Here is a 27,212-nt window from a genome sequence, read left to right on the forward strand (position 1 = left end):
TTACGTCGGCGGCTCTTCGCGCGGTGTCGCTGTTCACTTCTGCGCTTGTTTGTTAACGCGATGAATGCCGTAAAACACAAGAACCTGCTATTCACCGCAAATTTGGCGATATTCAATCAAGTCGAACGTGGGAAAATAGTCTTACGTCGTCGTTATGTGCAGCATTCCAAGCACCACGCTCAGCAATACTTTGGAAAAGAAGGCCGGCATTAGGGCCAATGCACACTAGACGGTTCAGGCACCCGACGAGTACGCACAGCTACATATCCGCAGTTAGGCGCTATTTACATCAATAACACATTTCCGTCGCGTAAAACAAGGCCATACATATAACCCCTCATCCTGGACTGCAAACCGCGGAAACCTAAAAACTAGAAAAAAAAAACGCGTATTGCCGTTAAGGGGTATTTCTTGCGTGGTAATGGGGCTGTGCAGTGAAGTGAACTTGCGCACCAAAATTCGCACCGGAAATACGACAATTTCATGAAATGTTGTATATCCACTTCTCCAATACATCGTAACAACTCCCGCTTTTTCGCGGGTTCCATACATGCAGGTTTCACTCTATGCAGGTTCACTGCGAAAGACAATGCTCTTGCGAGTAAAAAAGAAGCGCATCCATGTAATAGCGTCGCCAATGCTCTGCTCGCGCTGCTGCTCGCTGATGTCTTTCTGACATTGCATCATGCTGCGTGGCCTTTCCAATCCCTGACGTTCTTCTGGATTCGCGCCGCCGTTACATATCACCTAAAAGTGGCCTTCAGCAGCATTCAGGCAAGATCCATCGCTCTGCATTTGCTGGCGTTCATTTTACTAATGGGTGCAGTGTCCACGGCTGCTTCTGTCTTGCTCTGGGGAACCCCCGAGGTAAGTAATCAAGTTTTTACGCCACCCAGAGCTTTTCCCTCTTTCCGTCTCTCAGATAATAATCATGACCCAAATAATAAATGCGAGGCGTTAATAAAGTGTGTTAAGTTCAAGTGAACTAATTTCAGCAAGCATTACGGGTGCCGAGTACCCGCTCACATTTTTTTTCAACTTTAATTTTGCTCATCACATGATTATTGTGTCAAATTATAAAATACATATGTTGCGTAGTATTCAGTAATGAAATGCATGAGACAGCACCGTTGCGAGCCCGTCATTAAACGACCTTTTGAGTGCATTCTAACTTTCTCACATTTTTTTCCAGAGTTAATCCCAGCGCAGCACCATCGTGAATGCCACGCAAGATTTGTTTTGGCTCATTACCTCTTTTAATCTTTATTTCCAACTAGAGTTGGGGGTCCCTCAGGCGAAAAGCGGTTAAAAAACCACTTGAACGGCTACAAGCGGCTACTTGGCGTCCTTTCGTGCCTCTGAGACAATTTGTCGTGTGAGAAGAAAACCATCTTCGCGAAAAGTAGAAAGCCATTGGACAGAAGACATTACAGATATTGAGGCATGTTCTGTTGTCATCATTAAGTAGACACGCGTTTACTGATTGACTTGGCTGCGCATGAAATCTTGCATTATACCGTCCTACATCTGTCGACATGCAGATTTGTCAACGATGTGCGTTTGGTGACTACATATGTGTGTTTAACAGTCGCCTATATCAAAGAAATATAGTACACATTTCCCAACCAGGCGAGAAAGAAATAGTGCCCTGTGAAATGCTCATCACCGACGTCTCCTTACCGTTACCATTAGGCAAAAGGGATCCCGTGTCGAGAATCTTATCATTATGAAATCGGTGATTTAGGTCCGCGTTGATAAAACTAATCGCCTGGAATGAATGACAACCGAGCTCCGCCTGTAATATCAATCGTCGGTGAACCTTATGCTGGAATTTCACATGTCGACGATGCCAAAAAAGTCCCTGCTAATAAAATGTGACGCGGATCAACATTTGTTCTGGCGGTGTATTATGAAATAGTGCCAAGGCACCATATTAGCACTGGGAAAGTGCACGCCCGAGACCACCTACAACGAGTGATGAAAGTAGCGACCCAACTGAAATTGGCCGACGGCCGATGGTTGGTAAACAACTGGGCAGGGCTCGGCAACTGATATTGTCGGCCGACCAAGGGCAGCCCAAGGTGGGGCCCTGATCGGCAGCCAATTACTCTGGTTATTAGTTGGCCGAAGACGTTCAGCCAACGGTCGGCAAATGATGGTGGAAGAGTCGGCACCCAATGCTGGGGCGACGAAACGTGGTTCTCCGTGGGGCCATGCTTTGCAACCTACCACGTTGGCCAGGTACTCTACGTCAACAGGGCTTGTTGCTGAGCTAGTTGGTTCATTACTTGAGGAAAAACTGTAATGACGCAAAGAAGACAGGGACGAAGCGAAGACAGTGCGTGTCTTCGCTTCGACTAAGACACAGGTCTTGCCTGTCTAGCGCCCGTGTCTGAGACAGTTCGTGTCTTTGCTTCGTCCCCGTCTTCTTTGCGCCATTAGAGGTTTTCCACAGGTACAATAGCCAGCAAGAAGCCGGCATTGCAAAACATACGTGGGTGCAAATTTGATTCCTACACCGCGCGCATTATTTCGTGGCCAGAGAAAATTTCTTGTTTGAGCGTTCAGCGTCGGCTGTCACTAGATTGCACCAGACTATTCGCACAAGATTGTTGAATCCAGCTGTGCACCACCTAATCTCTACAAGGTCGGCCTACGGTCTTGGGCCTATGTTAGCTGCCCAAGGTGGGCCGGTGTAAGGCCATTAATCAATCCCAACGTCGGCACAACTCTGTCGGCCAAGCTAGGGCAAGGACGGCCAGGTCAGCCAAGCACGTTGGGCGAGCATATAGCCGCGGTAGTTTGTTCAGTTGGGGACCCAGGCTGTACGCGGGCATTGGACCGATCTTGGCCCAACGTCGTCAAATGACGGCAGCAATATTGGCTCGACGTCGGCAAATCACGCTCGGGCTACTTTCACCCATATCGGCCCGATGTCGGCTAGCCGGCGTCGGGCTGATGCGCGCTTGCCGGCTTTGGACCGGTGTGGGCCAGCCAGCGTGGGTCCGAGATGGGACTGCCGTTATTCAACCAATGATGGCAAGCCGTGCATTGGATCTATGTAGGCTAGCCGATGCTGGCGTAGTGTCGGCCCCGCCGACGTCGGGGGTTAAGTACGGTAATACTGCACCGCCATTGTCTGCACTAGAGCTAGTTTACATGGGGACAGCGGCGGTAGTTTCTCGATGCGTACAGTAACTTGATCAGGAAGGCTCATACACGTGTTATAAAGTAAGACGGCCGCGTCCTGACCATAGTTGTTCAGTATTGCTGTAGTTACTGTACTGTACTGTAAGTCAGCAGTGCTAAAATAGGCTATTCGTGGCCCAACGACGTTCACGTACTAACATTGGCGCCGTATTCAAAAAATACTTCTTAAGTGCAAAGACAGCTCCACTGAGGTCTTAGCGTGCCACTGAGACCCAGAATTCTGTGGAACCGTGCAAGGACGAGAATAAAAGTCAATAGTTGTATCCAACACAACTAAAAGGATGAAAGGCGTGCTGCACCAACTACGCATGCGTCTGGGTAATGAAGGAGCAACACAATTGCAACGTGATCAACACAAATTTATTCACAGATATGAACACACGCCAGCAGTTCAGGAATAATTATGCCATAAAGGAATTACACAGGAAGTACTGACGGAGTGAGTTAGAAAAATGCTGAATGGATAGTGTTGGTTATTTCATTAGGAAGTGCATGCCAAAAACTGGCTGCAGTGTTGCAAAAAGAAAATGTTCCATAATTTGTGCATGCACGTGAAACTGTTAACAACGTTAACAACGATCATCGTGTTGGTAGTGCAGAACGTCTTGATGAAATTGAACTGGCGGACAATGCATAATATTTCTTAGAAATGTGTACATAACAACTGCAATGCGGAAACGAATGTGACAATGCAGCGTTAAGATATGTAATTGCGGTTAAACAAATGATATAGACTCAGTACATCGGGTAAAACCGATTATTCGCAAGACTACATTTTATGCAACCTGAATTGACTGTTCTTGTAGGATACGTATGTACGTAAACTTAACTACAATATGGCACATGTGATTCAGCAAAACTACGGTAAAGGATCAGAAAGGTGCGTTATGGTAACACATACCGTAGCTTATATAATATATGGCATATTTTTGTAAAACTTCTAGTCACATCATGCACATGACTGTGCCACGTGAGATGTTCATCTATCACTAATCCTAAGAATTTTGTTTGAGTAACTTCTGTAGAGCAACTCCATTAAAGAGCAGCTTTGAAACTCATGTCGAGTTATGGGGTCCCAGCTATATAAATATTGCGCACTGTAATCAATTTTGTTATAAATAAAAAAGTGAATTGATTGATTGATTGATTGATTGATTGATTGATCGATTGATTGATTGATTGATTGATTGATTGATTGATTGATTGATTGATTGATTGATTGATTGATTGATTGATTGATTGATTACCAGAAATACCCGGCCAACCCTATTGAACCAGACTGACTTGTGTATGGTTTATAATATCTTCTGTTTGGTCACAGCACTATCAAAATTAAAAGTTATATTTTGCTCAATAGCGTTGCTTTGTCTCATCAGTCGCAGGAACAAGCCCTGCTTACCCAATGCTTGGTGTGGAAGGACATTGGCGGTGCACCTTGCAGACAGCTTGTTTTTCAAGTTTCATCGTTGCTTTCTCGAACAGCGTACCTTCTTGCGCCTGTTCATGATGTACGAAGTCGCATGAATATTCTTTAGATGTCTGCTACTTCACAACTTCATAAACTAAATTTTGTGAGTGCTCATCGCATATTTGCGATGTACTATTCCAGGAGGTGTCTTCAAAACAATTGCTTTGTTGCTTGTGAGCAGCAATTGCTGCTCACCGAAAGATTCTCGTGTGTGTCGGCAATGCCATCAGCATTCTTTCGCAGCACATATTCAGCATACATGGTGTTAATTTTTGCCATTACTGAAAAGCACTGTTTTGATAGATGAGTCATCGAGAACAGAAAGAAGAGGAATCTTGAATGAGGTAATATACGAGAAGGACGGTGGTTGTCACACTGTGTTCACCAGACGAGGCTGCCGCTGACAGTCAGAAAGAAAAGGTCATATACGAAAAGAATTATTTCAATTACTCCTCACGAAGGTACCTGCGCGAGCAAGAGAAAACCAAGCACATTTTAAATGTCTAAGCATTCATGTGCTGATTCAACAAGAAACCTGTCGTTGCGGCGGTCCCCCTAAGACGATCGTAGCTACAAAGATGTAGTTCACCCAGACCCTGACGCTGTGAAGGCGAATAGCTGAAATACTGACCTCTATACCCATGCTGGCAGAATGTGAATTCCGCCCAAAAACAAGGTTCCAGGGAGTGCCACTACAGTCCATTTTCCTACGGTAAGAATCTCTACGCTTACGGATTTCTTAGAAAAGTCGGAAAGGTTATTCTGCGTGGAATTTGAGCAACTCACTAAAACTAAATCAATTTTTCAATCTGTGTATTCAACTCTGCATTTTAAATATCTACTTATGCTTTCAAGCCACTATGCAGCATTGAACCCCTTCGGTGTACACATTGCAGATGCGGGTGGGGCAATGAAGTTGCAGCTGATAGGCAACGTTGGCGTTCTATCATGCATTTTCGTCATAGGCGCGGCACAGGAGGGGGGCTGCTTCCACTAATCATATAAGGGAGGGCGCCAATTCACCCCATATCTTTACTCAGTATGACCTTTCACGTCATTTTTCAATGCGCAGAGTTTTGATTATGCAGGTTTGTTGACGATAATGATGATCAATGACGCATGTTGGTCGATTCAGATAACAGAGTTCTTTCCATCTTTACCTCAGAAAGCTTGGAACTGCTAAAAGGACTAGGCGGCAACCACAAAACCGCATTATTTTCATTTTTGCATCTACTGGGAGGCTCGTTTGCTTTCAGATTTCACCAACCGGGGGTTGGGGGGACGCTGCGGGGAAACTTGCCCCCCCCCCTCTTATCAAGAACCCCCTGTGCCCGCGTATGGTTGTCGTTGAGTTCTGCACACTTAAGATGCAGCAAAGTGCGCTATTTTCATCATCAGTACCCCAACCACTTTCACATTTTGTGCTTTTGTCAAGTTAGCTTCACAAGCTCACAATGCAGCTAGGCACATTTACGGCGCTTTTGCAAGTGATATGCAGTGGAATCTGATTCTTGATAGTCCCAGACAGATGAGTGGTGTCAGAGTACGCATAAGCGTTTGTTGCGCGTATAGCAATAGATGTCTCGTTACCTAGATTTCATTGAATCGAAAGTTATTCCAAATAGTTTGCTCAGCTCTGCGTTCAGTCTCCATTAGTGGTATTTCCTGGTACTCTACTGGAACATGCTGGCGGCATGAGTGCATAATACCCAGCTTAATTTATCCTCTTCTCATTGTCCATCACGGCGGTGTTTTGACCACGAGTAATCGCTAGGATCAAATGGAATGTGTTCGAGCATGCGTATGCGGGGAAAGTGCAATGATTCATTGATTCCTTTGGAGAGTATTTTTTTAACATTGTCACGCAAGTAAGGTGGCGTTTATGACTACCGTCGTACCGGTGTTGGTTGGTAAAATGAGTACGCCAAGAAGCGCAGCGTTTTCACTGGCCTAGGGAAAACTGAGTCGAATATTGAACATCACGCCACTGAATGGGACAGCGTCATGTTAGTGCAGTATAAAGCACTGGTGTACGACGTAGCTTACCAAGTTGAAACGAAGACAACACATGAAGTCCGAATATCACAAAGCCGGCTATCATTAGCTTGATGTTGCACGAGCTTCATCACACTGAGCGCTTGGCGGCGCAGGTTGTTCTGCAATGACAAAAAGTGTGATAGTTGCATGAAGTTTTTACAACTTTCAGCTGCCAACAATTTTATGAAATTGTGTATTTGTATAAATTTAATGATTTGTAGAATGGCCTTACTCTCACCAGACAAGACCATTTTGAGAATATTTATGTGTACAGTGATGTCTATTGGCAGCTTCTACCCTTAGAACAGATGAGTATTCATTCTCGCATAGCGTGAAACACCAGCTGTTTTGTTTACCTCGATTTTGTTCTGTTAAGTGAAACGACGTTTTATCGAAGGAAAAAAATTCATAGTTTCGCCGCCATAGCGAAGCAATGAACGTGATAGCAAGGAATTGAAATGTCACACGAAGAACCAGGAGAACCTCGATACTCACAGCGCGCCGCTGAAACAGAAAGAAGGAGCGCTAAAAGAACGCACAGGCATACAGAGGGCAAGTGTGAGCTACCAACTGTCACAGTTGTTACGCCTATGTGCTTGAGCAATAGTCCATATTATGCCTAGCAAGACCAAATCATTCTGTACACCATGTTAGGCATAAGTACGAGCACCTAAAGTTGCACTACCACAACGCAACAAACCGCCCTTTGAGGACATGCATGACGTACGTGCACTTGGAAACACGACGTGGCTAGCAAACGACGCAGGGAGCCATCCACACTAGGCACGGTTCAGCCAGTAGGCGCTAGGCAGCGACTCCATTCGCTCTAGCGGCCGATAACAACACAGGAGAGCGCTTCTCCTGTCGCCTGTCATGTGTTCCTCTCATTGTAGCACGACAATGAAGATGTGAAGCGAATATAGACATTATTACACACTTGGCGAAACTTAATGAGACAACCTGCGTGGATTAAACAAGAGCAAGACATGCAGTTTCTCGTACGTGGAGATTTTAGCGTAGCACAAAAAGGCTTATATATTTACCCAAGTGCATTAACCAGCTATATTCCATCGTTTCTTGTCCCTGCAGGAATACGACAATGAACGCTGCTTGCACTTCGTTTCGATAATATTGACATCTGTGGTGTAACGTCAGCGTCGGCGTTACATCAGCCAATGAGCTGCCATTTAGACGGTAGTTCCATTTACAGGTAGCTCACATCAGGTAGCTCAATGAGGTAGCTGAATCACAGGTAGCTCAATCAGGTAGCTCAGATTACAGAAATGCGTTGATCCAACTCGTACGAACTGGTCCAAAGTGCGGCACATGCACTTACTCGACTGATTCGAATAAGGTGAAACCTCAAAATGAATGGGATATTTAAAAGAATTTTTTACGGCTGTGTGTGCCCAATGCCTATAAGGGCAGAAGCGGCCTCATTTACAATGAACTTTGTGCATTATACCTCTACGATACTGTGCAGGTTTCTTGGTGACTTTAGTGAAACATATATTGTTTTACATTGTCTATCGCACCTGCTGTCCATTCTGTGCATTTTAACGCAAAACTTCTCGGGCTTATTTCCATATCTGCTATCAATTTTAGTGCATGCAATATCCGTTGAATGTAGGGAATCTCTACTCTCTTCTAGATTTCGATGCGTCCTGTAACTATATTCAATCTAGACGAAATGATAGACTCCTTAAAGAGCACAGAAATAGTTATTTGATGCTGCATTGATGGCCTGCTATGCGTAACATCGATTTCCACAACGCGTGACACCTGCCTGTAGTACCAATATTGGGCGAATTATACAGTACTGTAATAACCGTCATAATCAATTTTTTCGACTACACCATGAGGTATATCCATAGTTAGTGCAATATTTGTGCGCTTTGAAGTTGCACGCTGTGTTAGTATTGTAAAGTTTTCAAAGCATAATGACAACATATTTTCAAACGGTCACCCGTCCAGTAGTGGCAAATAATACAATTATTGAAATATCTCACGTTGTCAGACGTAACTTCTCCTAGGCTTCTCCACGTAGTTTTCCTGACGAAGGCTGTAGAGAGCAAAAATATTGCAACACCAGAAAAATGTTCTGCTTGTCGTACTTCACACGATTCCATGGTGATAAATGGCAATGCCAAAGCAGAAGTCACACTCGTCGATAGAAACCAAGCCATATTTTTCACGATTGATTCGTAGCTGTCGTCATTTCTCGCCGACTCCGTCACATCATCAAGTGTACAAACTGCCAACCCAACGCGCACTAGGCTGCCAAAAGCGGCGATGATGGTCCACTCAATTGGCCTCTTTGCCATATAATCGCTGAAAGTTTTGATTTCCAGGCTCTGCTGGGCAAAAAGAAGAGCAAGCGAGTACTTAAATGGCATTGCACAACGTCAAGCAAAGCCATCTCGACAAGTGCGTTTTGGCGCGGTGCCTTGAAAGACATGACTGAGAGAAATAAACTAGACGATAAGCACACGAATACGACCGTGACATCGTCATTTAAATCTACGTTGTGACTACAGGAAAAAGAACGCAAGGAAACTCCACAGCGTACGAGGGTTATGGTAAATAAATGATGATATGAACGTGATAAATAGTCACACACCTCTAGGCTGGAAATATACAAGTAGGCGGCAGCAGCATGAATAATCCAGTGAGCAATCAACAGATACAGCTTCATTCTGAGATGCCGAGATCGCTGTTGAGCAGATTCTGGGATTTATCTGCAGGCTCTTGCCCAGTACAGGGGAGGAGTCATGACACCGGTGGCGGTTTAAGTGTAAACACTAAAACATGAAGGGGAAACATAAATGGGAAAGCTTAAGAGAAAATTTACACAATAGATACAGAATAACGTAATTTCTGTCATATGGTATATTATCGTGGTCTTCATCTTCCTTTTTGCCTTGTAAATGGTGGCTCCCTGTCAAAAGTTCGTCAGAACACTCTTGGATTCCCTTCACAATTCTTCAATGTGACTGCAGATAACCGGGTGTTTCAAGAAATGTGTCCAAAATTCTCAAATATAAGAAAAATTCAATATTCGCTCGAAGCCTTCACAATTACTTCTGTAGCTGCAGGCATCTTAAGATGGCTGAAGACATCATTTGAGACTGTAATTGAGATAGTTAATAAATAACTTTTCATTGGTGGAGTAAGATCTGCATGCGAAATGGGTATGTGTGAAGTCCTTCATGTGAAGAATTCGTCGCAGCTTATAGATTTCGAAAAAGCAGCCTGTAGTAACATTTGCAAGGCGACGAAGTTCAACCAAATTCAGTAGCAAATCGAAACCGAAACGCCGAATAGCGCAACTACCATGTCCTTCTGAGACGTCCAGAATGAGTGAGCGTTGTTATACAGTCGAAACCCGCGATAACGAAATCCCGAGAGAACGAAATAATCACCGCAACGAAATATTTTCGGAGCACCGGCGAACGCCCATAGGAGTCAATGCATTTCGTAACTCGCGACTACGAAAGATGTTCATACCGCAGTCCCTCATTAACGAAATTTTTGAAACACGAGTGTGCAAATAATCTACTCTCGCAACATTAACTACATTCGAAAACTGCTGAAGTACATTCATTCTACACTTAAACTGTGCAAAACTATCCCCACAGCACATTTGAGAAGCAGCCTCCATCATTGTTTACAAAAAAACATAAACCTGGCGACAATGGTGATGATAATGGCTTACCGAAACACCTGCTCGTTATCGCGGGCTACGTAGCCAAATCCACATTCCTGATGGAGTTTCGTTCGTTGACATGGCTTTGTGCTTGGCTTTGTCGGCTTTGCGCGCACATCACATGGTCGCGTGTGTGGAGCCATTTGTGGAGCGTTCGGTTGGGCCGCTTGGTGCAACGTGAACTGTGTGTTGCGATTGCTTCGTCCAATTTCGCTGCCTCCAACGAAAAAGCGGAAGTTCATCACGCTGCAAGATAAGGCTGCAATCATCAGTAATGTGGAAAAGGACAGGAAAAAAATGGACATAGCCGAAGAATTCGGCGTTGCGTGCAGCTTGCTGTTCACGATTCTGCGCTGATCCAGCGGAGCCAGAAGGAGGTTCGCCGGTAGGCGCACTTGATGACGGTACTGGGGACAGCGCAGTGCCGCCGTCATTGACCAGTGCATGGGGCGAACTTTGTGCCGTGGCAAATGTGATTCCCGATCGAGAGGCATGAAATCGCTGCATGGTAAGGTCCGCCAAAGCAAACTTACTGACTTTCGGAAATAAAATGTGTTTTTTGTAAATTCCATGTCTTTTCTGCCGCATTCTCGCGCCAACGAAATTCCCGCAAGAGCGAAATTTTGTGCTTTCCCCGCCGATTTCGTCATTGCGGGTTTCAACTGTATCACCAATCAATCGACGTCGTTCTGTGGGTTTGTGGGCTGTGCTTGTAATTATAGCACGCATGGCGCAAGTACGTTAACGAATGCAGAAGAACTACACCTCTGTAATTGTTATCTTGAACAGCGACGTCATTCTGGCGTCTGCTTGTAGCGGTCATCAGTGCTTCGGGTTTCGCTTCACCGTCGAATTTGGTTGAATTTTATTACGCCAGAATAATTACTAGAGGCCGCTTTTTCGAAATCTCAAAGCCGCAATGGGATCTTCGCATGAAGTACTTCAAAACTCCTCTTTGACATAACCGCCTAATACCTCTGTCAGACGGGCAGCATTAACTGCGGTTATGCTTAACCGTGGTTAGATGATTAACCGCAGTTAACGCGAACGCGGGTTTGCCATTGCAACACGAGCTCAGTTAGCTCAGTTGAGCAAGCCGACGAAACCACGTGCTGCTCGTATGGTCAGCAAGAAGTTTGGGCATACCCTCGGCAGGTTTCGTGGTACGATACACCTCCGCTAACCCCCACGACAGTGTACTGAATCGTTCCACTTTCGACTACATATTCAGTGTTTGCAGCTCTATGAGGCGGCTAGACACCAACAATGCAGAAAGCACTTCCCCTCAAGAAACCTGTAGCGATAATACTGTACCCTCTCGCAAACACGCCGTGGACCGAATAATCTTTGTTGTTGGCCTTTCCACGGCGAGCCTCGTTTTGTCAAGCAAAACTCGTTTTCAACTTGTTTTGCTTGGCTATTGTTCGCCAACTGGAGACGCGTTCCGTGAAAATCCTCCGCGAAGCTGCCGAATAACGTGCGCCGGTTCACGGCTGGTGCACTCACAGCTCCGTCATCTTGTCAGCTTCTCGGTTTGTGAGGGTAAACCGTGCTTGCCTAGCTCGGTTTTAACTGCGGTTACGTCTGCCGTGTAGCTACCACTAACCGCGGTTAACCGTAACCGTAGTTAGCTTAACCGCGGTTAAGGCTGTCCGTGTGACAGGAGTATAACTCCACTACTTGAAAAGTTAATTAATCGTCCGAAGTGATGTTTTTATCCGTCTTGAGATGCCTGTCGCTACAGAAATATCTATGGTGAAGGCATCAAACTAAAATAGCATTTCCCTGCTTTTTGAGAATTTTAAACACATTTCTTGAAACACCTGGTACACAACACTGTGTATTTACTTGCGGCCTTTGACCAGGGTTAAGATCCCTCGCAGTGGTGTTCTGATGCAGTTAAATTAGCTCACTGTTCGAAATTTGAACAGCATGGAGACATCCGTCGTTAGCTCGTACTTTCACTCCTTTCTTACTCAAGATAACTGCGAACTTCCTCCTTTCCGATGCGCCATAGCATTTTCAGTTGATGATCTCTGTGTCTCACGCAATGGTGTTTTAAAGTTGGTGTTAAAAATTGATAAGAAAAAGCCGAGTGATCCCGATTATGTATACAATGTTTCCCTTATTTGTTCTGCACTTTGGTCATGTCGTTGCCCTATTAATGTATTTAACAATTGCTGAACATAATTGTGAGGTAACGACATTACAGTTACTTAAAAAGCACTCACACCACATTTATACATGTGAAACCTTTTGTATGCACGAAGGGTTATGGACCCCCTAGTAGCGATTCGCGACCCGAAATGCAACTGAGGGACGAATAAATATCTCTTTTATTGAGTAATGGGACCTGTATCTAGCACAACTCTAAACGGGCGCCAAGCCCTCCAAATTGTAGCACTGGCAGCGCTATCTCGCGGACACCTCCAGACTGCGCCCCAGCTGATCACTTGACCACAGAAAGGAGTCAAGCGAGGCTCAGCTGACTTTTTGTCTGCTAGGCACAGAGATGTAGTCAGGTTGTCACCAGCAAATTGATGTCGTCAACGTCAACAGTGTCCACAAGTAACGAAGATGAAATTGTGTAATTGCGAATCGTGGTACTTCGCGACGTCCCAAATCATACTTTCTTCGAACCTTTGCAAAACAGCAATTCAGAAGTGGACGCCGTTCCAAGCAGCGAAGAAGAGGGCACACAAGCTTGGGCCATGCTCCTTGGTATGCCTCAGTTTACTATATTAGAGCCGGGCTACCGCGCACGAGTAATCATAGTCGAATAGCCGGAAGCCCGGGATTAAGCCATAGAGAGGGTATTCTGAATACACCATTGCGGCGAGGACATCCTGAACATAAAATGGTTATAGTGAGCTAGCGGAGCGCCCAAAAAGGGGGTGGTTATTTTTTACAGTTCGCCAAGGACCTTTCGTTCTTTTCCCCTGGACGGATAGCAGAGAGTAGTTTTCGACACAGATTTCTCCGTCTTTTTACTTAATAGCCGTCACATACGAGCAAAAAGTACAGTATTTCACAGTAAGCCCATTTCGTTCTTCTGAAGGACCCGTTGCACAAAAGTTGCGATGATAACCCATGACACAGTACTAATATCCTAAGGTGGTTCCTGGCATCCGCGAGTAGCTGCGGTTTCTCAGGTGAGTACCACAAAAAAGAGGGCGAGAGAAAAGAACAAAGAGGCGCTACTCGTTAAATCAGCGGTAGCGAAAATATCATTTAAAGCCAGGCTGTCGTAAATGGGGGCTTTTTTTGACGGCGCCCACTGTGTAGACTACGATGCACCACACTGTTTACAAAGCAAATGACACAGCCAAAATCCAAAATAGCGGCGCTAGCCGATTGGTACGGGCATATAAAGGGTGACGTCTCTGCCCCGGCAGTGCATTTTCGGGGGTCACGTCTATATTCGACATCACAGAGGTAATTAGGCGGCACCCACGGAGCTTTCGTTGAAAGGCCGCATTGTTGACACGTTCACCCAATGTGCGAGAACACCCTTTACATTCAAAAAGTCTATGCGGGATCTGCTTTCCCGAAAAGAAGCCTTGCCGTGAGGGAAATGCTCCTTTGTCATGCGCCACTGCACATGAAGGCCTTTCCGGAAGATGTCATCTGCCGTAAAAAAACATTTTACTGCCCTTGTGCATAGGCGTGCGCATGGTTCCCTTCAGGGAGGGGCAAAGGCGGGCCAAACTTCATCGCAGTGCGCCCCTCCCTATTAGGTCAATGTATGGGGCTGACTTTGCGCCCCCCCTCTTAGGTGACTAGGGTGAGAAGAATACACTTTTCTTCTGCTCGAGCCGTACGGCTGTCCTCGCCGTTTATTTCAGCTCTGCTGGTGCTTAGTTAAGTTTATTTTGGGGGCGGTATTCTAAGATGACCACCTTTTACATATATATCACTTTAATGCGTTCTGATTGGCAGGTTGGTGGGCGAAGGTTCATCGCAGCGCCCCCCTTCCTATTAGGTCAACGTATGGGGCAGACTCCCCCCCCCCCTCTTAGGTGACTAAGGGAGCGGCAGCCTCCCTGCCCTCCCCCCCAGCCCCCGCCTGCGCACGCCTATGCCCTTGTGTCAGGCTACAAAACGATGAAATGACATGTGCCAAGCGGGCTGGAAACGAAGACATCGCTCTGTTTCATTGACAAAATAGCAGTTGCGGGATGCATGCGACAACTCTTTAAACACAAAAATGTTCCAAAAGACGGTTGTATTCATGATTGTAAATCGCTTACTCCGATTTAACAAAATAACTATTGACGAAATGACAGAGACCTTTCGCCACCTATGCACGGTTGTGCCACTGCCTTGCCGGCCCCGAGCGCCGTCTGACATCGACATTTCTTAGTGGGCTGATCTTCTCACCAGTCTGGCCTTATCCCGTCCAGGTGCGACTAATGGTGCATTCAAACCACGGACCGGATCCAGATTTGAAGGGCCGAACGGCGCGTCACGTGGCCTCACATCAGCGATTCCCCTCGTCCGCGCGCTCGCGCACGGATGACTGCAACCTGTTTGTCACATCGAGATTTAGGCGGCGGAACGCCACAGCGTCAGCGGATTAAGAGGCTGGCAACCAGTACGGTTTTCTTCTGCTCGAGCCGTGCTGCTGTCCTCGCCGTTGATTTCAGCTCTGCTCGCGCTTAGTTCAGCTTATTTCTGGTGTGGTATTGTAAGACGATTACCTTTTAGATATATATCACTTTTTGTGCGTTTTGATTGGCAGGTTGGAGAGCAGCGGGTAAGTTGCCACTTTAATCATTGCACACGCAGCTTTCTGCGGCCGGCGAAGTGCCCTTGTCGCCGAGCGATTCTCTAAGAACACAGCCCGTGTTTGAGCACTCATTTTCAGGTCAAGATACCAACCAATAGAAGGAAACAATGCGCAACAGTGCATTGTGCACTCTCAGTACCTGTTATCCGGAAAACAAAAGTACACCATCTCCCGCAAGAGGGAACCGTGAGGCAATGCGAAGCCGGAGCACTTGCCCGATCGCGTTCCCATGGCGTTCGTTCGGCATGCTAGCGACCTCGCGTCGTGGAACGCAAACAGGAACGCTACTCGCGTCGTGTCTTCCCGCTCTGGCGGACAACTTGTCTTGGCAATGAAGCGAAGGCTACAGAGCCACAATGCACGTGTCCCACCGCTACTGAATGTAGTCCCACAATTGCGCCCGTATTTTCTGCGTGAGATATATAAAATACTCCTTCATTTTCTACATGTAGCTTTTTGAGACGGAACGCAGTACACACGAGCGAGATATTTGTATATCTTTTACTTTATACGTTGTCACTTTGCGTTTTTGCGTGCGTGAAAAAGTCGCGCCTTTTAACCGTACCTTAGACGCTAAGCAGCGTTTGCGACGAAATGCAACGCTAGCCATCACTTTCCATGGCGTTACGAGACGCGCGCCAAACCGGACTACTTCGCGTAGCAGTACATGTGCAGACGCTCCGCCCCCGTAGCTTTCCCTTCATTGCCAAAAAAATCAAAGCATATCCACGGAGAGAATGATGATGAGTGGGCGAAGCTGCGGAGGTTCATCGGTAAACCGTGAATCTTCCGTGAATTCTGCCCAGTACATCATCACCGACGTGAGATCGGGCGCGTTTATACTAAAGGTTCGATGAGTTATGACGACTTGCAGCGCACTTTAATTTTACATGTACGCTGTGAATTTTCATTGTTTAGAAAACCATTGCTTAGAAAACATCTGGCGTCTTTCGTTAAGCAGCTGGCGTCTTTTCGTTTTGCTTTAGAAACATCTGGCGTTCTTTCGTTTTGCTTTTACAAAACATCTGGCGTCTTTTGTTGGTTTATTTCATCAATAAACGGCGTTTTGAACAAAATTTTTATTGTTTAATCACGCACAGGAGAAATCTCACCAGGCACTACCTTGGAGGTAAAGAATGGCTGCTAATGGGAATGAGAGACAGAAGAAGTCGGCTTTTAGCTAACGCTGCGAATTTTTTATTGTTCAACAACGCACAGGAAAAATCTCCCACCGGCACCACCTTGCAGGTCAAAGCGTAAGACTGGTTGCATACTACGCTACGAGGGACGAACGGGTGCCGCTATAAGGAGCTTCGCCCCTAAAAGTTGTCCGCGAGTATAGCCACAGCGGCCGTGGTAAAGCATGGCCGTTAATTCTCACAGGGTGAGCGGGGAACGCGGTCATCCAGTGCGCGAGGCGGGGGAGCGTAGCAGAGGATAGAGAAGGTGACGGGACGCGCATGCGCTGGCGCTTATCGCGGCGCTGCGCATGAGAGGGGCACACCATGGCCCGTATTCTCAAACGCTCGCAAAAGGCGATAGTATCGCGTTTGGTGAGGTAGAATTTGATGCGTTCAATAAGTAAAAAAAAAAAACACTTGCCTGTGACGTCATTGTTGCAACTGGCCGTTGGTAGTACGAATGTCTCGCAACACAGGAGTGAGCGCACCGTACGAGCGCAGAGCAACCCGAGTGCGGCGTTTTCGAGCGTGTGCTGCTGCTTCTACGCAGTGGCCAGGCTTGGCCGGCTTGGCTGTGGCTATTTGAAATATAAGACGTGTTGAAAGCGCTTTCAACGTTTTTTTGTTCAATTATTTAATGCACAGTATAATATATAAAGAATGCAAACTCGTGTGAGTTGTATTTTCGTTGAGAGTTTAAAACGGCTTACTCGGAGAGTTCAGCTGTAGTGTGCCGCCGCAGCGACAAGATCTCAACAGGTTGCCGGCTCGCAATAAGCCACGCGAGCAACGCACGGTTCATGTTCCTGACACGTTCAAACCACGAAAAAACACGCGCTGTCAAAGAACGAGTGCTGATAACACCCCAAGGTAATGCTCGATGAAAGCTCCAGCGTAACAAATGCTGCGTATATCCACCGAGGATTGAATACTAGAAGCTACCGCCTACGTCACTGAAATGCTAGACTCACCACGAACCGACGGTTAACGGTGCCTTCGTTTATTGGAAATATGTCGAGAGCACCGTCAAGCACCATGACGCAAAATTGACGTCGGCGGAATTACCAGATGGCGCCCTAACTTTGCCGGTTTGCTCAATAGCCAATCAGCGCGCACAAAAGGCGATACTTTTGCGATTGTCGCCTTTTGAGAATACGGGCCCATCTCCCACTAAAGGGGACCATGAGGCGATGCGAAGCAGCGTTTCGGAATGTCGTGCCGGCGTTTCAGAGAGGGAGTGGGAGTGGAGAGGGGGAGATGAGAGGGGTAGGGGGAGCGGAAAGGGGAGCGGAGAGGGTCTGCGCATGCGCAGTAAGGGTGGTCACGCCGCACACCGCCGGTTTGAGCTCCCGCCATAAGATGCTTCGCATCTAAAAAAATTACACCATATTCCGCTAAAGGAGGCCATAAGGCGATGCGAAGCCGGAGCACTTGCACGATCGCGTTTCGTTGGCGTTCGTTGCGCATGCTACCTACCTCGGTCAGATTGTTACCAAACGAAAGTCGGTTGCACACGTTGCAGCTGCGCCCGAAGCTCCGGTCGAGGAATTCGCGCTGGAACCGGGTGTCGGCACCGTCGAAGCCCGGGCATTGAAGGTGTCTAGCGAGGCATTCTGCACGGGCGTTGGACTCGCGTCGTATGTCCGCAGCCGACGCGTTCTCTCAACGATGACGCTTGGCTTCGACGTCGGCGTTGCGTACGGTAGGGTTTGCTTGCCGACGCTGCCGTTGCGTTTCGGCATGCCAGCGCGCTTTTCATTCGTAGCAGTTTTCCGCCGACGTTGCCGTTTGCGCTGGGCTTCCCTAGCCCGGAGCTCGAGGTCCGCTTGCCGGCGTTTGCGCTGCGGTTTGGCGCGTCAAGCCTTCCGCTGCTCCGCGATCTCGCCAGGTGTTAAGGTATTACTGCAACTGGCGCCGACGTTGATGCTGGAACTCATGGCACCGGCGCAGTGACCGAGCGTGCGCACAACCTAACGCGAGCCTTTTATCTAAACGAGGAGAGGGGGAGTGGACAGGGGTGTTTAGAGGGGGAGAGGGGTGTGGCGAGGGCTTGCGCATGCGCAGTAAGGGTGGTCACGCCGCACACCGTTTGAGATCCGCCATAAGATGCTTCGCAACTAAAAAACTGCCGGTATCAGCGCAACACTGTATCCTCAGTTCATATGTAAGTGCGATTTAAATGTGAAGAAAGTAAAGTGGGCTGAAAGACAACTTCACGCCGGTAAGGACGAACCCGCAACTTTCAGATAACGCCCAAAGCATTTATATACCTACTCATCGAGAAAAGTACCCGTCCCTCTATCCCTCTGCCATTGAATAAAATTTCATCTAGGTCCAGTTGGTACATATTCTTGAGCACTCGTGTAGTGTCTTTTCTTCGTGGGCGTGTTGTGTGTTTGCGTTGTAATTTTGATCTCAAGTACCGCTCTACTACCTAAGACAATAAAAAATTGTATAAATGAAAATATATTTTCCTGCCGGCGCTAGAGTTCGAATCCCGGTGCCCCACGCTCCAAGGTTTCTTAACCACTGGGCTAAACACCCATTAGTGTTCGATGTGAATATATTGGATATATGAGTTGTATCGGCGAATAAAAAAAATTGGAAGGATAACATATGCATTGAAGCCTTTGTTGAAATATTTCGTGACAGTGGAATAAAATACCTCGGTAGGACAAAGTGTAATGTCGGCATCGAGCACAAGACTATTATGCAAATTCCGGCTTAGCGAAAATTTCAGACGCAGCGCGTGTTCCGATGATAGTGTAGTGGGGCTATCGTTGAGCCGTTCAAGTCGCGTGTTGAAAATACATAATTGGGGCATGGGTATATGGGGAAGGCGCGAGAGACGAAACGGAAGTAAGGATGCCGGGAGGCCCTGGAAAAGGATACCTCAGAAACCTATTTAGAAAAAAAAAGTGCATTTACCGTGAACTCAAGCGAAGTAACAATCCGCAAAAATGGGACAGATACTTTATGGTGCTGCGTGAATACACCGGCTTACTGAGGCACTCTAAGCGTAAATATTTTCACCTGGATCATCTGAGCATTCTGCGAGACAACCCTCGCAAATTCTCGAACTTATTGTCACCAAAACGCACCTCATGTCATAGTATAGCGCTTATTAACTCTGACGGGTCATCTGTTCCAGGGGATGAGCGTCCTGATGTCAGGAACTCCTATTTTTGCTCAGTTTTCACTAATGAACCTATTGCCAATATTCCTACGTTGCCATCTCGTAATTTTTCGACAATGTCGGAGGTCATTATAACTATATCGCGAACTTAATCGACAACCTCAAACTTTCCAGTGCACCATGCCCGGATGGCATAACGGCTAAAGCCTTAAAGGGCACCCAATCGCAATCTAGCCGCGTCTTGCGATTGATTTTCACTCAGTCCGTTGCCTCTTCCACTATTGCGAATGACTGGAAAATCAGCCGTGTTGTGCCCATACACAAATCTGGTAGCCGTTCCGATCCATGTAATTACCGCCCAGTTTCTCTAACCTGCATACGTTGTAAACTCCTAGAGCATATTCTTTATTCCAGCATCGCATCTCATCTAGACAAGCACTCTTTTTTTCTTTCCCAAGCAGCATGTATTCAGACAAGGCTCCTCATGTGAAACACAACTCTGAGTTTATTACAGACCTTCACCTTAACCTTGATTCCCGTTTTCAAACTGATGTTATCTATCTTGACTTCTCAAAGGCGTACGATCGGGTCGTCCATCGTCGTCTAACTTCAAAACTTGCTTGCCTCAGCCTTGTACCCATGCACTATACGGGATTCAGTGCTTTCTCACAAACCGTTCACAACACACTGTCATCGATAACATTCAGTTATCAAGTAGCTCCGTCTTGTCAGGTTTACCACAAGGCTCTGTGCTCGGACCTCTCGTGTTCCTGATTTTTATAAATGACATCCCTGCCAACATTTCTTCATCCATTCGATTATTCGCTGATGACTGCATCCTCTATCGGCGCATATCCTCCACCAATGACCAGCTTATCCTCCAGGAAGACTTAAATAAAAATGTAAATTGGTGTTCTGTCTGGCTTATGTCCCTCAACGTTCCCAAATGCAAGTACATGTGTGTTACACGCAAGCACACAACCTTGAATTACCAGTACCATAGTCCCTCAATTTTTACTGGTCACGAAACTTCCCCGTCACTCTATGGGATAGCTTTGTGTGCCGCCAACTTTCACCGCGGGGCGGCGCCACCATTGTTAGGGGGGCACCCGCGGCGTCGAAGCAGTCGGCGAGGCGACGGCGTGGTGCGTTTGCTTTTGTGTGTCGTGCTGTATCGCGTGTGTGCGGTGCTTTCTGTGCGCCTTATCGTATTCAAACGTGACGAATACTTAGCGGCAACGTGACGAACGATGCAGAAGACGTCCTGCGTGCCGCACAGTCGCTCTGGCGAACAAGGCGCTCGTCAAGGCCAGCGCGGCGACGGCGTGCTGTGTTCGCTTTGTTTGCGTCGTTTTATCGCGTGTGTGCGGTGCTGTGTGTGCCTGTGACCATTTTCGTATGGGAAAAATAGCGGCAGCTTCACGAACGATGACGAAGACATGCTGTGTGCTGCACTGTCGCTCCGGCTATAGGAACCGCTGAAAAAGTATCGTTGTTTGTGTTCCCCAGCAACCCCGAAAGCCGCGAGCAGTGGAGGCGGGCGATACCACGTAAAGAAACGGGCGCATTCTCGTTCAGTTCACCAAACGTTCGAGCATGCGAAAAACATTTCTATAACGAGGACATTATTCGCGAAGACGAATGCGTTATAGAAGAGGTTGCCGCGCGAAAGAGTGAAGCTGAGGGCCGGCGCTTTTCCTCGACTATTTGAATGTCTCCCGGCTTACTTGGCCAAAAAGAAGCCGGCACCTCGGCAGTTGCTTTACAGGCGGCCGGTCAAGCGTCATTGGGAGTCTTCGGAGGATTCCAGTGGGGAAAATGCTGTGCAGAGGATCCGCGTGGACGTCTCCGACGAATTGGATGCAGTAAATCATGGTAAATATCGCAGTTTTACGCGGCTTGCTCTTCTGTGTTCTTCGGCACGCTGATTATAACGCAAGTTGAGCAAACGTGATGGATTTCGTAAACCTTTGTGTTTTTTCCCCTTGTTCTGCAGAAAGTATGCCGACGGTAAACACGGCTGAGGACAAAGCTTGCAAAAGAGAGGAGGCTGTGTGCAGCGCTTCGGAACAGTTGTTTGTGTTCTTCACTGTTTTTCACTGTTTAAGTTCTTCACTGTTTGCCTTCAGTTTCTGCCTTCAAAATAAAATAATTTAGCCAGCAATTTACTGTTTGTTATGAATATATAGAATAGATGAATCCCACTGGCTTTCACCTTTTAATAAGGTGCTAAAAGGATTGAATATTTCCTCTAGATCAAACAGCTGCTCAAGACCCTTGTTCAACTTTCGTCCAAGTGAAAGAAGCTGCTGTAGAGCATGGCTGGGAAAATACATTATACAATCGCTTGGCACTTCGCAGAGTGCAAGGGTCCTTAGCCATTTTGCAAGAAAGAAAAAAAAAGAAACTACGCCATGTGGCTCTGCAATGTGCCTGTAAATCTAAGTACACGTGTTTTTGCGCCTCATCTCCCTGGTAGGGGAGCGCTTCAACAAGCATGTTTAGCAGCACACCTTAGCTGCTTAGCCACCGAGGCTGGTAAAAGAGCCTTATCAGAGTTTTCGCTCGTATTATTACAATATTGCTGTGACATTCACTTCAGAGTTTTGTACGTGCAGTCTGCCCGAGACAGAACTTAGCGACGCATGGGCCGTCTACAATTTTTTTCTCTAACGTGGTATTTCGTACGCCGAGCGTCGGTGGCGCACGGAAATGTACCAGTAACGTTTAACTCGGTCATGTATATTCAGAGGAATTTAAGCTAAGTCTTTTTTCAAAGCATGGATAATTCGCCGGGAGAAAGTATCATCGCGTAAGTTGCGCGCGTCAGTACGTTTTTTGGTGAAGAGACGGGATTCACGCCCGTCGTACGTACGGCTGTGTTGGTCGCGGTTCTTCCGCTGACGTCGGCTACAGCCTCGTGTAAAATAAAAAGCGTCAAAAAGGCATGACCGAGCAGTCTTTGCTAAATCAGCGTGCAGGGCGTGGCTGCACGCCGATTTCGCCGCGATCGAAAGGAATAGAACACTGCCGCAACCGAACAGACATTTATGGCCGCTACGCGCAGATACGAGTACGCTGCCTGTACGCGATGGGTGATCAGTATATAAAAAAGCCACGGAAATATGTCCGTGAAGCCACCAGAGCGAGTCGCCGCCACGGAAACCTCTTGACGCACCAAAAAGCTGTTTAAGCGGCCGCGATGAAAGCCCCCTTGTCTGCACTAACGCCCCTGGCGGGAGACTATGTCCCTATACCAAACTTGGCCCGAAGTTTCGTGACCATAAAAAAGTATTGAGGGACTATGCCAGTACTCTCTCAAATCTTCGGCGCTCACCCAAGTCGACTGTTACCGTTACCTCAAAGTTACAATCACCGATCAACTCACATGGACTGCGCACATAACAAACCTTATAAAAGATTGCTGCAAATTGCTTGGCCTCCTCAAGCGATCACTCTTTCTATCCCCAATCCCTGTCCGCAAACTCGCTTACGAAACTTTCATTCGGACAAAACTTGAGTAGCCTCAGCGATTTGGAACCCTCACCAGACTTGTCTTATTGACTCACTCGAAGCATTACAGAATCGCACGGCACGTTTTATTGCTTCAAACTATGACTGGCACACTAGTATCACTTCCATCAAATCTTCCCTCAGCATTCCTAGTCTATCTTTTCCACAAACTGTATTATAAATACCCTCACCTCAGAGACACGATTTTACTTCCGCGCAACCGCACTACACCGTCTGTTTAATGACCTCAGTGTTCAACGCTTACATGGTACCACTAAAGCATTAAACAAATCCTTCCTACCAACTGCTATTGAGATATGGAACGCGTTGTCCGAACAAATAGTAAACGAGCAAGACTCCAATAAATTTAGGCACATACTTTCATGATTTCTCAACCCGTAATCTGCCACCATTACAGTGTTATTTCACGTACTATTCTTTTTGTAACGGCATTTATACCACTTGATCTGCCTATTGCACTGTCTTTGCTTCACTTTTGAAATCGAAATCATGTATTCTGTATTTTGCAAACATTTTTTTTTTATTTTCTTTCTTTTCTAGCATTGCATAATAATGACCATGCTGTTATTGATGCTTTTGTTCCCCCTTATGTAATAATGACAATGCTGTTATTGATGCTTTTGTCGCCCCTCCCCCTCTTATGTATTACCCTGAAAAGGGCCTTTAAGGGCAAATAAATGATGATGATGAAGTGAGGAGATTCAGAGCTAGCCCTTGCGCAGTAAAGATGTCTAAGGCCACGGGTCCTCGTTCATTACAACGCTGACGAAGGCTAGAAAGAAGATTGATGTCGTCATGCCAACGCTGCTGGAAAACGAAATTCCACTGAACGCCGCGGATATAAACCTTCCGACCCTAAAACTCTACAATTAAGCATTAGTTAGATAACTGAATGCAAAGATTCTGCGTGGATTTTCGAAATAATTTCTAATCCATTTAGTCGAATCCGATGAACACTTAAACCGTACATGGGCTTAGCCGCTATCGATGCGGGGTCCTTTTTTTGTTTCGTCCATTAAGCATTTTGACAGAGGAGCTGTTTAAGCTTGGACCAACTCCGCGCCGCATCGACAAGAATCTAATAACATCAGCGGCCGCGCGCCAAATTCATCGTTCTCTTCGTCGTCTTCTTCATGTTTTGCTTCACTCCTCAAAGACGTGCACATGATGTTCTCTCTCCCCCTGCGCCGATTTGTTCCGTGTGGGATGCGATAACTCGGATGGGCGACAGAACGAGCACAGAGGGGGAGAGCGAAAGAGAGAACAAGAAAGAGATAGAAGGACAGATAATGATTGTTGGGGTTTTATATCCCAAACACACGATATGACTATGAGCGACGCTGTAGAGGAGTGCTCCGCAAATTTTGACCATCTAGTGTTCTTCAGCGTGCCAAGTGTTCAAGGTACCAAGGACTCGAGCACTTCGACCCTTCTAATTTTGGCCTTCTTTCTCTCTTTCTTTCTTTCTTTCTTTCTTTCTTTCTTTCTTTCTATTTCTTTCTTCTTCTTTCTTTCAGTCTTTACTTATTTCTGTGTTTCCCTCTTTCTTTCCTTATTTTTCTTTCTTTCTTCCTTTATTTCTGCTTCATTTCGTGATGCAATCCCCTAACTGTTGGTATCTGTTCTGGGAGGGTTCGAGCCGAGGCGGCCGAGGAGGCAGGTTGAAGCCCGAGGGCCACGGAGTAAAACACGCTCCGAGTCCCCAAGAAGTGCGCCCGTTTATTGTCCGTACAGCCTTTTTCTACTACATCCTATAGAGGGCGCCTCATATTCGGCTAGGCTAAGGTCCCTGTATTTATAAAGGTAGCGACAAGTACACGTGCGCCCTCACGAGGGGTCCAAGGAGCAGCGATAGCAGACGACGCGCCGCTCGCTCCCGGGCATATTGCGGGCGCGTGAAACCGAACTCGGTGCTGACTTGAACCGTTAAATTATTAACATTTGTGGCCGAAGATGTTCATCAATTATCAAACTACACGGACAATAACTTCAACGAGCACGGAGCACGTTAAACGTTGAAATAAAACGCGTGCCTTTCCGAAGCAGGTTCCGAGCGGGTTCCCCACGGCAGCTGTCATGCAGGGCATTTATGTTTCTTTTTCTTTGCATATGTTGACATTCAGCGTAACTTGAAGTAGAGGCGGTATTTGGGTGAGCTAAAAGTGCTTGTTTTCTAGTTCGAATAAAAAAGGAAAGGACGGCCGGTCATATAGGCTCCCTAGGCAGGTGGTGAGCGTACTCCTACTCTCGGAAACTTCATCGGGCACCTAGCGCACTAGTAGTGCGTAGCGCAAAATACGCGCTATTGTTGGTCTGACTATGTTTATCAGCGTTCGGAAGTCTTCCCAACATTAAACGGTACTTTTAACTAAGCTTATTTTGTTTGTACTCTAAGAGGTTTTGCTTAGGAGAAGGGGGCATATTCCACAAATCCAGTTGCACTGAACTTGAGGAATATCAGCGACTTGACTACCTTTCCAGATATAGGAAATATATCACGCCCACTAGTGTCGGTGTGGCATATGTAGTTTCAGTTGTTTCTTCCCAGTGTCTTGCAGTGTTATTTATTCTAACTTGTTAAATGCATTGTGGTCATCTACGGAAAACATCACGCGGAATGCTTCAACGAAGAAGCTTTAATCGATCTTGCACACGGCAGTGCGGCGAAACACGGCAAGGTGTGACAAAAAAATCACAGCATATCCACGGAGTGAATGATGATGAGTGGGCGAAGCTGCGGAGGTTCATCGGTAAACCGTGAATCTTCCGTGAATTCTGCCCATTACATCATCACCGACGTGAGATCGGGCGCATTTATACTAAAGATTCGATGAGTTATGACGACTTGCAGCGCACTTTAATTTTACATGTACGCTGTGAATTTTCATTGTTTAGAAAACCATTGCTTAGAAAACATCTGGCGTCTTTCGTTAAGCAGCTGGCGTCTTTTCGTTTTGCTTTAGAAACATCTGGCGTTCTTCCGTTTTGCTTTTACAAAACATCTGGCGTCTTTCGTTGGTTTATTTCATCAATCAACGGCGCTTTGAACAAAATTTTTATTGTTTAATCACGCACAGGAGAAATCTCACCAGGCACTACCTTGGAGGTAAAGAATGGCTGCTAATCGGAATGAGAGACAGAAGAAGTCGGCTTTTAGCTAACGCTGCGAATGTTTTAGTGTTCAACAACGCACAGGAGAAATCTCCCACCGGCACCACCTTGCAGGTCAAAGCGTAAGACTGGTTACATACTACGCTACGAGGGACGAACGGGTGCCGCTATAAGGAGCTTCGCCCCTAAAAACTAATCCCAAACGGTCGTGTCCCTGTGAGCTTGTAGTGTTGAAGCCATGCCACTGAGAAAAATAAATGCAGCTGTATTAGGTTCCGAGCTATTTAATGTTAGCCATACGGGGTGTGACTCTGCATTGACTAGTATGCACAAATCTACGCCATAAAGAACGCCGAAGCAATAATAGCGTTGCTGAGATGGTGTTCATGCATATGCACGAACGAAAGTAAGCCGGCCCGGCGTGCTTTTTGCTTGAAACTATAACAATTACAAAATAACTTACTTCGTATAGCCGGGTGTTTTCTGTGGGCACAAATTTCTTGCGACAGATTTTGTTAAGCCATACCTTCCATCAGCATATATTTTTGTCACCGCGAGGAACGAAAAAAAGATGGTTGATCCCTCCTTCATAGGAATCGGAATAACGCGAAAGTAAAGCGTGCCCTTACAGAAGTAACTGATTCTATACAGAAGTAACTTAATTGATATAAGAGAGCTTGCACAATGTATATTGGTGTCTGGCAGCTATAGCACTGCGGTAGAAATTTCCGGAGCCCTCCACTGCGGCGTCCCTCATAATCATGTCGTGGATTTGCGACGTTAAAGCCCAGATATTATTATTATTATAGCACCGTTTAACGTGGATGCACCCACTTCGATGATTGGTTGTACATCTCCATCTCGACGACTAACGCCCATGTTAAATGAATAAACAAACCCTTGTGGTAGCTGTAGTATTTAAAGGTGAAAGCGTAATTAGAGAACGATGTGTGATAGCCAGAAGAGCGTCGCATATTGGACGCTGAACTTGGTGGCCATCCCGCGGCATGTTAAAATTTGATTGAACACCACGGCCGGAC

This window comes from Rhipicephalus sanguineus, chromosome 8, assembly GCF_013339695.2.
Source record: "Rhipicephalus sanguineus isolate Rsan-2018 chromosome 8, BIME_Rsan_1.4, whole genome shotgun sequence".
NCBI classification, from domain to species: domain Eukaryota; kingdom Metazoa; phylum Arthropoda; class Arachnida; order Ixodida; family Ixodidae; genus Rhipicephalus; species Rhipicephalus sanguineus.